Source organism: Muntiacus reevesi, chromosome 7 (genome assembly GCF_963930625.1).
Source record: "Muntiacus reevesi chromosome 7, mMunRee1.1, whole genome shotgun sequence".
Lineage (NCBI taxonomy): Eukaryota > Metazoa > Chordata > Mammalia > Artiodactyla > Cervidae > Muntiacus > Muntiacus reevesi.
Genome location: NC_089255.1, coordinates 27,533,687 through 27,547,639, shown reverse-complemented (window position 1 = coordinate 27,547,639; position 13,953 = coordinate 27,533,687). Strand labels below are relative to the sequence as shown.

Sequence of the window (13,953 nt, the reverse complement as noted above, 5' to 3'; positions counted from 1 at the left end):
CCAGGGACAGAGGAGCCTGGCGGGCTGCTGTCTATGGGGTCGCACAGAGTCAGACACGACTGAAGCGACTTAGCAGCAGCAGCAGCAGCAGAAGGGGGAAAACTTGTTAAGAAAGAACTGAAAAATAAGTTTAGTACAAAAAAAGAAAAGTTAAAAAAAAAAAGAGGAAGATTACTAATTACAGGAGTTATAGGAAAAATGAAAGCTGATAGGCACCAAGGATCCTCACTAAAATCTCATTATGTGTCTCTGTAAATGGCAGCTTATATACCTAAGATGCAAAGTATTATGAGAATCCCAGTTTTTAGATTTTTTTTTTTGAAGTCTTTACTGAATTTCTTACAACACTGCCTCTCTTTCAAGGGGTTTGTTGTTGTTGTTGTTGTTGTTGTTTAGCTGCAAGGCATGTGGGATCTTAACTCCCCGACCAAGGACCAAACATGCACCCCTTGCATTAAAAGGTGAAGTCTTAACCACTGGACTGCCAGGTAAATCCCAAGAACCTCGGTTTATTTCAATAGCTGCACCATTATTTTAGCTTCCCAAACTTAAAATCTTGCATAAACTTTTACCTCTATTGTTTCCTACAGTTCATCAGTTATCATGATCTAATATGTCTTCCTTCAAAATGTCCACAAGGGCTTCTCTTGTGGCTCAGCGGGTAAAGAATCCCCCTGCAATGCAGGAGACCTAAGTTTGATCCCCAGGTTGAGAAGATCCCTTGGAGAAGGGAAAGGCTATCCACTCCAGTATTCTGGCCTGGAGAATTCCATGGACTGTATACTCCACGGGGTTGCAAAGAGTCGGACCTGACTGAGCGACTTTCACTCAAAATGCTCTTTTGAATACAAAGCAAATATTTCCAACTTCAAAACAACACAGACACATACACAAAAGAAGTCTGACCATTAAAAAAGAACATTTTTCAAAGAATGAGAAATATTCATGATATGCTGAGTCAAAAAAAACAAATCCCCACAAGCAGAAGAGTGCATAATCCTAGATTTATAAAGGAAAAGAGCAATCATCATTAGAAAAACAATTTGACAAGAACCATCACAAGAAAATGTTAACAGTTGGTTTTTCTGCTTGGGGGATTTTATAAGTGGCTTTCCCTCGTTTCACACTTTCTTTGCATTTCCTAAGTTTCCTACCATGAACATATATTATTTTCAAACTCAGGAAAAATATTATTTCAGTCATAGCCTCATTTCACCACCTGTGCTTTCTTACAGCACGCTGAGTCCTTATCTGACTCTGCAACCTCATGAATGCAGCCCACCAGGCTCCTCCATCCATGGGATTTCCCAGGCAAGAATACTGGAGGGGGCTGCTATTTCTCCATTCTCACTGCTCCTATCCTAACTCCTTACAGTCTCTCCCTCCCCCAAGACTCTAACAATAGTTGTCTTCTTGAGGTCACTGAAGCAGCTTCTCCCTAACTTTACCATTGCTTGTACTCCTGCTCTGAAAATTCATCATTCATACTTATCTAAAGCCCTTGGAAGCAGAGGCTGGCCGTGTAAACAAAGCTTTAAAGAGGGTTTCTCAACCCCAGCACTGCATTCGGGGTAACGAGTTCTCGTGTCCTGCTGCAGGACGTTCGGCAGCATTCCTGGCCTCTATCCGCGAGATGCCAGGAGCACCCCACCCCCAAGTTGCGACACTGCCAAATGTCCATGTCCCTGATGGGCAAATCTGCCAGTAGCTGAGAATCACCACTGAAAAGTCTGTAAACTTCTAGTATCATCTCTCTCTCTGCTTTATATTTATGTCAGACCTAAACTTCTGTGACCTATGAGTCTTATATAACACTCCTGGCACTCTTCTGCCATAATCTTCTTTTCCTCAGTAGGAACTTTCCAAAGAGACCAGACTTACTGTACCCTAGAAAAATCATTTTCACTCCCAATTCCGAATCTCTGAACACACTGCTTCCCCCTAAAATTCCCCACTCATATTATTCAAGGTCCTACATCCAATCTTTAGCTTGGGTTCTCTGCAGAAGCCTTACTGATCTCAGTCCAGTTCACCACACACCCACTGCACTCTCGAAGAAAATCTCATTTATCTTTTTTTTTTGGTGGTGGTGCTTAATTTTATATTCCAAACTAGACTAACTTCCCTCAGGTTTTGCTGCCCTGGCACATTTCTTTTGTGTAACTAATTGGGCCTAACAGTGCTTGGTAACTGATGAATGAAATTTAAATGCTCAGCTGTAAATAAGTGTAAAACGGTTACTTCTTCTGAAATGATTTTGCTTTTGAATCCTATTTCTTGTCATGGAGTTATTATTTAAACTAATTCAGTAAGTTTTCAGAAACAAACACTAATATACAATGGTATATTTTAAGCAATACATAGGTTTCAAACTCTACACTTTTAGGAAATGATACAAACGAATTAAAACTATAAACTACAACACAAACTTTATACATTCTATTTATCTTAAAATAGCCAATTGATTTTTTTGCTTAATGCACAAAACTTAAGCATGTCTACGGGAGAACTCGATTTAATAGCATGTGCATGTACACCAACGCACCTCACAGGTATATTATCTCGCCAGTTGAGAGAAGTAAATGAAATGAAACTGCTTTGTAAACTAGAAAGAAAGAACCACATGTTAAGGAGGCAGTAGAGAAATATAGCTAAAAGAGTGGAGCAGGTTTGCTTGGGTCCCAATTAGCTGTGTAATCTTGTACAAGTCACTTTTAACTTCTCGGTGCCTCAGTTTCCTCCTTGTCAAAATGGGGATAATAACTCTGCCCAAAGCAAAGTTCTCAAAACAGTGCTTGGCACACAGAAAGCACAAAATAAATATTAATCAATGTCATTGTTATAACGCTAATTATTGGCCAAGTTAAAGCCTCAATGTATAAACTTCTGATTCAAGTCTGAAGTTGTTTAAAAAAAAATACACAACGAAATAAACTATAGAAATTGAAGCTATTAGGTAGACTAGCTTCTCAAAATTTTTGCCAAGTGCTAAACTGGTGATTGTTACAGACCTAATTTATTACAATCCTTTTTTTTAAGATCTCAAAGAAACTGACATAGACACCTCTGTTTTCAAGGAATTTTACGAGCCACAAGAAAACAAATCAACTCTTTGTTTTCTCCATACTTAAGCCAATTTAAGAGCGTGGTAAAAGCCTAGGTACAGTTACAGAACAACTTTTCAGAAAATACAATGAGGTTTTTAAAGTTGTAATCAGCAATTCTTATGCAGTTATGTCAAGTTTTTGTCCTGCTGAACAAAAGGTTATGTGTCAGGGAAGCAAGGACCCGGCAGAAAATAAGGAAATGCCACTGCCGGGCCTAGGCGGCTCTCGGGAAAACCTGTCCTCAAACACAGTGCCTCAGACGCCGGCGTCCTTCCCCCTCCGCGGGATGCACACGTCGGCTCCACCCGAAGATAAATAAGTGACAGCAGGTTCCGTCCACGCCTCTCCCGGCCCAGACCTCTCGCGCCCACCCGGGCGGCCTCCAGCACCTGCCGCCCCGACCCTCTTCGCCACGGAAGCGTAGGGGGCTCCGCCGGACACCGCAGCCTCGCCGCCCCGACCCCCGACCCCGGCAGCGTCACGCGGGCCAGGCCGAGCAGAGGCCGCCGCGGGGCCTGCAGGTGGGCCCAGGGCGCGGTCAGGCCCGGCCCCGGCAGGGCAGCCGCTGGCGCGGGGCTGGCGCAGGCCCGCTCGTCACTTACCGGCGCCTCATGGTACCGCGGCGCCTCCGCCTAAACCAGGCGCTGACCGACTGCGCCCGGCAGCCCAGACTATCCCTCGGCTCCCCGGCCGAGATCCACGAACGGCCATTCAAACGCCGCCGCGCGCGCGGCCCGCCGGGATAGCTCCCCCTAGGGCTTCTCGGAGGCTCCGCCCAATGCTGGCTCCGCCTCTTTCAGGTGGCTCGGGGTCGGGGGGGGAGGGGGGAAGACAACGTGTGGCCACAGTGCCCCCTGGCGGCCACAGGTATGCAGTATGTAGTCGTGCTACGTCTGATGTGGCAAGTAATGAATGCTTCTCTAGGAATGGAGTGTGAAAGTCAAAGAATGACCCCGCGCTAGGGACATTCTAGTGGATGAAACCGTACTTTAAGTGTTGGACCAGGAGGAGCAAGCAATCTGCTATAAGAATGTGGCGCAGGGAGAGATTTATTCACTCACTCTCATTTAAGTGCTCCAAGGCAAAATTTTTGAAAGGGCAGACTGGAGCTCTGCGACCTTTGGGAAATCATATAAACTCCCTTAAGCTTTGGCTTTCCCACCTATCAAATGGGGTTATTAATGGTTATTAATGCCTCATAGTTCTGAGGATTACATGAGTAAACACATAGAAAATTCTTAGAAGACTGTATCTGGCACATGGTAGTATCAGTCAAACACAATCAGTTGTGTTTGACTCTTTGTGACCCCATGGTCTGTAGCCTGCCAGGCTCCTCCGCCTGTGGAGTTCTCCAGGCAAGAATGCTGGAGTGGGTAGCCATTCACTTCTCCAGGAGATCTTCCTGACCCAGGGATAGAAGCCAGGTCTCCTGCGTCGGAGGCGGATTCTTTACTGTCTTAACCACCAGGGAAGTCCAGCACATAGTAAGCACTATATAATTGTTAGCTCTTATTTTTCACTTCCTAATACTTGCTAGACTCTTTTCTGGACTCTTAAGAACACAACAAATATGCACAATGTAGACCCTGTCCCCAGGAAGCAGGCTCAGTTTCTTTAGGATAGGGAACTCTGAGATGAGGTTAGGGTTGGGGCTGTCCCTGAGGTGCTTTTTAATTATCGAGGGCAATTCTCTTCATCATAGTGGAGACAGAGTCTATCTATCTTCAAAACTAAGCTACTGATCAAATTGTGGTGGGAGCAAGTTTATCTTTGGTGGGCCTTTCATCCCTTGCAGGAGCCACCCAAGTAGTGCATTTGACAAACAGTTCACTGTAAGATTCCACATCCGCCAAAAAGACTTCACACCCCTAGCTCACTGCTTTTCGCACTCCATTAAGAGCTCCCCAAGGCTGCCTAAGGAACAGGTTGCCTAAGTTGGGTTCAGCAATATTTTTGAAGGCCCACCATTGTGCCAGGATGCAGCTTGGAGGAGCTCACAGTGGCCTGGATAAATAGAGAAGGCGATCATTCCAGTACACTGTAGTGAACGCAATGATAAAAAGTTTACCCTAGATGCTCTGGAAGTTCAGAGCAATGTGAGGCCTGGCAGAAAAATTAATCAGAGCTAAAATATCACTTTGTGATAATAACAATATATTTTTCCTATCTAGTAACAAGGCCCTTACTAAATACACACACACAAAATTAAGTAATGGTAAAAATTTCAGGCACTACTTAAGGTTGATGGGAGAACTACTGTTGGGGTATGTTTTGCACAAGCAGTCTTGAAGAGCTTCTCAGATCGTGCCATGCATGCACAAGCAGGCACATGCCTCTGCATGGCGCCCGGCTTGTTAACAGATGGGAGGGTTGAGAGTCCTGCAGGTTGAGTGAGGGAGCAGAAGCTCTGGGTTCTGGGGCTGTGTAGCGTAGAACATTCCCTGAGTAGGACTTAAACTAAGTGGGTGTGCCATTTTAAAGAAAATAAAACTCATACGTGGGTGAAGTCACTTTCTCTCAAGCTATTTCTTCATCGCCATTATCACAAACAGGAATTTCTTGACCCACTACACAAAGGCAATGTGCTAGGCCCTCCCCAGAAGAGGGTGAAAAGACTGTAAGGCATAGTTCTTACCCTCAAGGAAGGCTGGGTGATGAGGTAAGACAACTAACGGAGTCCCAGGACTCAGGGACTCTGCGGTGTTGACACAGAAGGATTTCAGCTCAAACAAGGCCTCGGGTTGTCTGAAGGCCAGAAGCGAACCTTGATATTCTCATTTCTAAAACTTCTCAGGGCAAGAGTCTCAGGTAGGTTTGTCTCCAGACTCGAGTTCCGAGGTTTAAAGACATCTGGCCCACATGGCTGCCAAACGTCAACATAGCTTAAGGTGAAAAGAAATAAATTTGCCAAAAAAAAAAAAAAAAAAGAAAGAAATTTGCCTTCGTGTTGCTATTTTGGAAATATATACCATTTTAGTGATGAAAATGCAGGTCGGTTTTCTTCACTGATACTTTTCAGCCAATAAAGTTGCATTCCCCCCCTCCTTGGAACTCAATCAAGATTTTTTAATGGATTAAAAAAAGTGCATTCCACACATATTTTTATTATCCCTGCACCACCATACCTTATGCATAGAAATGTAGTCCTCAGAGAGCCCTTCACAGTCTCAGAGAGTTCACCCCTCTAGCCATTCCCTCAGGCCTTCCTTCCGACTGCCTTAAACATTCCTTCCATTTGAGTGATCAGGTGGCCGAGTTAGCCACTCTGCCCTACATCTCCTTCTTGCAGGGATATGGACATCTTACTCTGGCTATGAACACCCACGTAAGACAAAACTCTCATGCCATGCCGTATGAGTGCTTCTGAGTGGAGATTAAGGGGTGAGATCATGTAGGAAGGTTGGAGTTGAGAGCATTTTGACCGTGGGAGAAATACAAAACAAATTCCAGGACTGCTCTCTATCCCAATTTGAGCCCAGTAGAAAGAGCTCTAGCTAGTAGCAGGAGCAGATTGTCACCTGACAGGTTGTGGAGATCTGGAATGATCAAGCTAAGGTGTTTGGGAAGGAAAAAAATTATTAGAAACCAGTAAAAGTCTATTACTTAGGGACAAGCACTGTTTCTATTTGAACATGTGTTTTTTTTTTAGATGTTTTACTATGCAATTAAAACTATATTGAAGGACAGAAATGAGATCAGATCCTACTTACCACTTTGTAAGCTGCTTTTTATGATAAATATCATAGTTTGTAGATCAATCCATACAAAATTAATTGAAGTACCAATTTGTATAAATGCACATAATAATAAAAATGGCAGTTGAAACTTAAAAAGGGATAGGCATTGAGCAGGGAAGTGACAGAGTTACATCAGTACCTTGGAAGTACTGGTCTATCATCAGGATGCAAGACGGCTAGTGAGAGGAGGGAGGAAGGATTGGACTTTAGGTCTGAAGTGCGGTTGTTCAGGTAAGAGGTTCAGGGAGCCTGAGCGTTTACTATGGTGATGCCATTCTCACCCCTCCAGAATGACGCTGGGCCTGGTAGAAGACCAAGCGTGAAGACATATAAAACACAACAATAGCTCATCCTTTCCATGGCTAACTACATCCACTGCTCAGTCTCAGAGCCCCTGGAAAATTCCAGGCAGCTGACTTTGGCAAAGAGAGAAGTCCGTCCCTTTTATTCTGCTCCTCCCTTCCCCACCTTCCTGTGCAGACTTTGAAAGGAAAGAATGGCAGTTGGGAAAGTTTCAGATAAGACAGTGCCACTGGAAACCGGCAAAGTGCACTCCTAGTTTGCAAGATTCATAGACATTTCAAATACCACCACAGCACACATGCCCTTCTGGGCGGCAGAAGCAGCGGTTTCCTGGATTGTGTTTGAGGGGTGGAGGGTGGGGACAGCTGAGTGGGAGCCGATCTCCCTGTTAAAGCAGTTTGTTTTGGATGCAGCTGTTACCCTTTGACAGCTGGAAAGCAGATGGTGGTATTTGTTATAGATTTTGCGAATTCGAAGTCCAAGAGACCATTTTCCTCCTCCCCCATAGATTTCCTGCAATTAGGTACACTGTCACCAAGTGAAAGAAGGTAGGAGGCAGCATGTTAGAGTGGAAAGAATGCTAGCTTTGGAGCAAGGTTCATCTCTAGCAGAAGGCTAGATCACTGCCTTCGGGCCCTTCCACGCCACCTTTACCTCAATTGCACAATGGGGAGAACAGTAACTCTTCTCTCATGGGATGCTGGGGAATAGGGCAACCTACGTAAAACACTCCAATAGTACATCCCACTGTGACTCTCTCTGAAATATTTCCCACCCCTAACTTTACCTTTTCAGTGATTTTTCTTTTTTTTTTCAGTGATTTTTCTAAGAGAAGAATACAATTTGGTTGACTGCTCCCTTGGAAAGCCAGACTTGGGATTAGACCAGCTCCAGGAGGGGAACTAGTGCTGGGGAGACAGACTCGCTGTGGTGCTGATGGCCTGGTAATCAGTACAGAGTATCTCAAAGCTATGACCATTCGCAAAACAAGTCCAGTCATGCGGTTGCTTAGGGGGTTCCATCCTATGGAGGCCTCATCACAAATGCATAGTGGAGAGGAGTTCAAAGGCAAGGTTCGGGCAGAAAGGAAAGGAAATGGCAGGACAAGGAGCATCAGAAGCAGGATAATGTCTTTGGGAAGGATACTTGAAGAGCAAACAGGTCTACAGCCTCAAGAGACTGGAGCTGCAGGAAGACCAGTAAAACTGAAGTCTGCTTCTTAGAGCCGGACACAAGGCCAAACCACTTTGGCAGTAACAAAACTGAGTCTGAACAGAAACTGGCTATGCAATATTAAATAGATTCTTTGGAACACCTGTTCTGCAAGATGTCTCCATATTGAAAATAAAAAAGAGAGAAGAAGAAAAGGCTTCCTTGGCCACAGAAGTTTGGTAACTGTTGGATAAAACAAATATTTCTTTACTGTAGTATACCAAAGTCTTTTAAATACTAACATTAATTGTGACTCTAAAAGGAAGACAGGGAATTCTCTGGTGGGCCAATGGTTAGGACTTCACAATTTCACTGCCAATGGCCCAGGTTCAACTCCTGGTAGGGGAACTAACATCCTGCAAGCCTTGAGGAGCAATAAATATAGAGAGAGATAGATAGACAGACAGATAGATACAGGTGTACGAGCATGCTCAGTCACTTCAGTCATATCCGACTCTCTGTGACCCTATGGACTGTAGCCCACCAGGCTCCTCTGTCCATGGGATTCTCCCAGCAAGAATACTGGGGTGGGTTGCCATGCCCTTCTCCAGGGGATCTTCCTGTCCCTGGGATCAAACCCGTGTCTCCTGCATTGCACGCAGATTCTTTACCTACTGAGCTACCTGTGTAACCCAAAGGTACCTGAACTCTGAATCCTTTAAAGGGGAGGACACAAATATTCTACAGCATTATTCTCATCTACAAAGGGTAGCAGGACTAGTTCCAGTCCTGGGAAATGGAGCGTGGCTCCAGTTGCAGGCTGGGTGGAAAGGATTGTGGAAATGGGGCAGGGAGAAAGTGCAGTGTGGCAGTGCCTCATGATCTCAGCCAAGGCTGGATAAAAGCAACAGAACCTGAACATCTGTCAGAGGTATCAGAGAATTAAAACAGAAACAAAAACCTGAAAGATTTAGCCATATTTTTTCCTTTGCCTGTCCTTTACCTTTTATAAAAATAAAACTATGGCCCTTCATGGAATAGCATGTTATAAACTATATGTTAAATAAGTAAAATTATAAATCAAAAAAGTCTGAGAGAGTCTAATCAAACTGTCTATGAAAATTGTTATCACTTTTTTGCATGGTAGGTTTTATTACCTTTTTTACTTATTTGTATTTTCCATTTTATACAATAAGTGTTTTTTTATAATTACTGTTTAAAAGTAACTTTACTGGGACTTCCCTGATGGTCCAGTGGTTAAGAATCTGTCTTGCAAAGTAGGGAATGTAGGTTCAATTCCTGGTCAGGAACTATGATCCCACATGCCACAAAGCACCTAAGTCTACATGCTACACCTACTGAGCCTGCAAGCCACAACTAGAGTTCATGTGATGCAGTGAAAGATCCTGCCCAATGCAATGAAGATCCTCTGTGCTGCAACTAAGACCCAACACAGCCAGATAAACAATAAACACATTTTTAAAAAAAATACAGAAATTAAAAAAAAACCACTTTGCTGATTTATAGCAATTAGGAAATTAAAACTGCAAAATTTTTAAAGTTTAGGATTTGATTTGGCAGCTTTGGGGAATATTCTTTTAGTATTTACGATTATTTCTCACTTGAGCTAGCCCTGGTTAGCTTAATTCATTTGAATGGAACCCCTTTCAGAAGGAAACTTGTATTAGTTTCTAGGACCACCGTAACAAAGTACCAGAAACCTGAGTAGCTCAAAACAGAAATACAATCTCTCACAATTCCAGAGAATGGAAAACCAATATCAAGGTGTTGGCAGGGCCATGATCTTTCTGCAGGCTCTACACAAGAATCTTTCTTCCTTGCCTCTTCCTAGCTTCTGGTCGCTGGGGCAATCATTGGCTTGTAGCTTCAGTACTCGTCTCCCTCCACTCTCACATGGACTTCCACCCTGTGCATGTATCTGTGTGCCCACTCTTCTTACCAGTACATCACTTATTGGGTTTAGAACCCACCCTGATCCGGTATGACCTCATCTTAACTAATTACATCTGCCAAGTTCCTATTTCCAATTAAGGTCACATTTTGAGGTTCCAGGTGGATGTGAATTTGGAAGGGACACTATATAAGTCACTACAAAACTAAAAATAATTTAGTCCACAAACTCTTGAAAGTACAAATTAGCACATCTTGGAGGGCCTATTTGAATCTATGAATATTGTAACTGTAACCTCTGTGGCAGATGACCTTAATTGTATGAATCTCCTAAAGAACTATGTTGACCCAGGGATATTTTCATAGTATCTTTTTTTTTTTTCCCATAACAGTGACAAATGGGAACAACCTAAATGCTCATCAATTAGGGACTGATTATATTATCATAATTTATGCCATGTATACTCTCTAGCCTTTAAAAAGAAGGAGGTAGATTTGATTGACAGACATGGAAGACACTCAATATGGATTAGGAGAAGGAAATTGCAACCCACTCCAGTATTCTTGCCTGGAGAACCCCGTGGACAGAAGAGCCTGGTGGGCTGCTGTCCATGGGGTCACACAGAGTCAGACACGACTGAAGCGACTTAGCACGCATGCACGCACTGGAGAAGGAAATGGCAACCCACTCCAGTATTCTTGCCTGGAGAATCCCAGGGATGGGGGAGCCTGGTGGGCCGCTGTCTATGGGGTCACAGAGAGTCGGACACAACTGAAGAGACTTAGCAGCAGTAGCAGCAATATGGGTTAAGTGAGGAAAAAAAAAGTCAGTAGACAGTGTATAATATGTTTTCATTGATGTAATAAACTACAAATTAAACAATCTTACATTTATTTTATGTTTTAAGGGATGACTATCTTTCAAAAGAACTTCAATAAGCACCAAAAGGTAATTATTATTCTCCTTCAATTCTTCTGAATCCCACTTCACCCTTTTATTAGTCTGCCTGGGGCTACTGTAACAAAATACCACAGAATGTATGGCTTTGACAACAGAAATTTATTTTCTCACAGTTCTGGAGGCTGGGAAGTCCAGGATCAAGATGCTGGCTGATTCAGTTCCCGGTGAGCACTCCCCTCCTGGCTTGTAGACAGACACGTTCTCACTGCGTCATCACATGGCAGACTGAGAGAGCAAGCTCTCTGGTGTGTCTTCTTCCACAGACACTGACCCCATTGTGACAACCTTACCTTCATGACCTCATCTAACCCTGATTGCCTGTCCCCACAAAAGCCCCAGGTGGTGCTAGAGGTAAAGAACCTGCCTGCCAACGCACAGAGAGACATTACGGTTCGATCCCTGAGTCCGGAAGATCCTCTAGAAGAGGGCACAGCAACCCACTCCAGTATTCTTGCCTGGAGAATCCTGTGGACAGAGGAGCCTGGTGGGCTACAGTCTGTAGGGTAGCAAAGAGTCAGACACAACTGAAGCGACTTAGGACACACACACAAAAGCCCCACTTCAAATACATTGGGAGTTAGGGCTTTGACATATGAATTTTGGGAGGACACAAACATTCAGTCCATAACAATTCTCCTTATAAAAAACTCAGGCTATAAAACAATGCTTTACAATGGAACCAACTGAAGCTTTTTAAAAATTAGCACATAAAAAATGCCACAAAGGACCTGGATTGGTCATTCAGATCCTGGATGTAGAGACAGTTTACCCCACTTCCAACATACCTGAAATTGACCACCAGATGAATCCAGAGTAACCAAGCTTGAAGAAACATGTTACGCCATCAGGGATGTATCATTATGACTCATACTATGGTTGTCATTCTTATTCTTTAATGGATCTGTGGGAATGGCAATCCTCCCAACTCCCTAAGCAAGTGCTGGAGGGAAGTGCTATAATGGGAACCTGTTAAAATGTGAATTTCACAACCGTCCTCTTGAAATGAGAAAGGTAGTTGATAATGAAGAATGGCATTACTAGCCAGCCTCTTCTCCCAGCACCATATTAATTCATGTCACTGCTGACAGGGGCATTTCATGACACTAAACAGCCATGAACCAGAAACAGAAAAAAACGTAATCTGCACAGAAACGATGCAGAAACTCAATCTGCACTAACAAGGTAGGATCTTACTCCCCCAAAATACATATTTTTTTTCTGATAAAGGGGTTTGAAAATGCAAACAGACAAAATGGAGAAAAAAATTTTTGTCCTGTTAAAACCCTATTACTGACATGGAAATAATTGTACCATGAATGGTATAATAGTAAGGTGTTCCTTTTCAGAAGACAATAATGATAGTAGAGTTAAATAACACAAATAACTAGAGATCGCAATAGAAGCCCAATTTACTGAAGCTGCTTAAAGGCTTAGGAGCTTTTTTTAAAAACACTGGGGGAACTGGTTGAACCAGTGAGGCTAGCCGAATAGAATTATAATAGAGACACTGTAAAATGGCATAGACCCAAAACTTCAGAGGTAGCTGTAGAACTTTTTCCTTTAGAGGGATGCATTCTTACAAATCTTGTTGTATGAACAGATTTCTTTGTTCGTTTCAATCCAAATGCAGATGCTCTGAAGAAAATGGCATGAAGTATTAGAAACAGTCAGCTGCTTAGACCCTTAAGGGCTTCCCTTGTGGCTCAGCTGGTAAAGAATCCACCTGCAATGTGGGAGACCTGGGTTTGATCCCTGGGTTGGGAAGATCCCCTGGAGAAGGGAAAGGTTACCCACTGCAATATACTGACCTGGAGATGGACTGTGTAGTCCATGGGGTCGCAAAGAGTGAGACATGACTCGGCGACTTTCATTTCACCAGACCCGTCAAGAGGTGTTTGGGAATGACACGGGAAGACACAAACACAAATGCCAAAACTGTACAGTGGCACAAATTGTAAAAGTAGACAAGGCAACTCATACGACCTGTGGAATCATGGTTTGCCTTCTCATAGTTTCTTCAATTAAAATAACATTTGCTCAAAGCCACAAAGTAAAGGAAGTTTAATATTTATTTTTACAGCTTCAGTATTCCTATTATTTTCTAATTCAAATTTTTTCCAGTGGGGAGGAATACAAGGTGGCTCTCAAAAACTAATGATTGCTTAAACTACTGTGTAAATTTAAACCTCGTCATTTCAGAGCAATGAAACACTCTTAAGTTAGTGGTTCTGAATCCTTGCTGCAAAGTAGAATCACCAGGAGAGCCACACAATAATCACTGATGCATTTGATCCCCCCTAAGCAGATGAATGGAAAAGGAAATGGCAACCCACTCCAGTACTCTTGCCTGGAAAACTCCATGGACTGAGGAGCCTGGTGGGCTACAGTCCATGGGGTCACAAACAGTCGGGCACGACTGAGAGAATTCACCAAAAAAAAAAAAAGCAGATGAAGTAAAATCTCTAGATGTGGCCAAGAAATCAGGATTTTTTAAAGGGCTCTCAAGGTGAATCTCTGAATCATCCTGCTCTTAGGTAACATGTCATGTTATAATTAATAACATTTATTTTTTTCTAAATCCCAAAGTGGTAGCTGCCTAATGCAGAGAATTACGAACACTATGGGAAGTACAATTTTAAAAAATGATCTGAAATCCCATTATTCCTTTATGTGTTTACAATGTCTGTTTTCTTTGAATATACCATCTATGAAAGAATAATATGCAAAAAAACTAGCAGTTACCGTTAGAAGTAATCTAGTATAAGTCCCTTATTTTATACAT

General features: G+C 43.0%; 1 protein-coding gene across 2 annotated transcripts in view; it reads right to left on the bottom strand.

The window, feature by feature from the left end:
- The window catches only part of KATNBL1 (katanin regulatory subunit B1 like 1), a 46,913-nt gene extending 43,067 nt beyond the window's left edge, over window positions 1-3,846 (bottom strand). Inside the window, exon 1 of one of the 2 annotated variants that reach the window (XM_065940522.1) lies at window positions 3,710-3,846. The gene's annotated coding sequence lies outside the window, so the exon portion shown is untranslated. Of the gene's footprint in view, window positions 1-2,545; window positions 2,648-3,709 lie in introns of those variants that run through there. The other variant, XM_065940523.1, reaches the window with a different exon arrangement.
- Window positions 3,847-13,953: the final 10,107 nt, after the last annotated feature.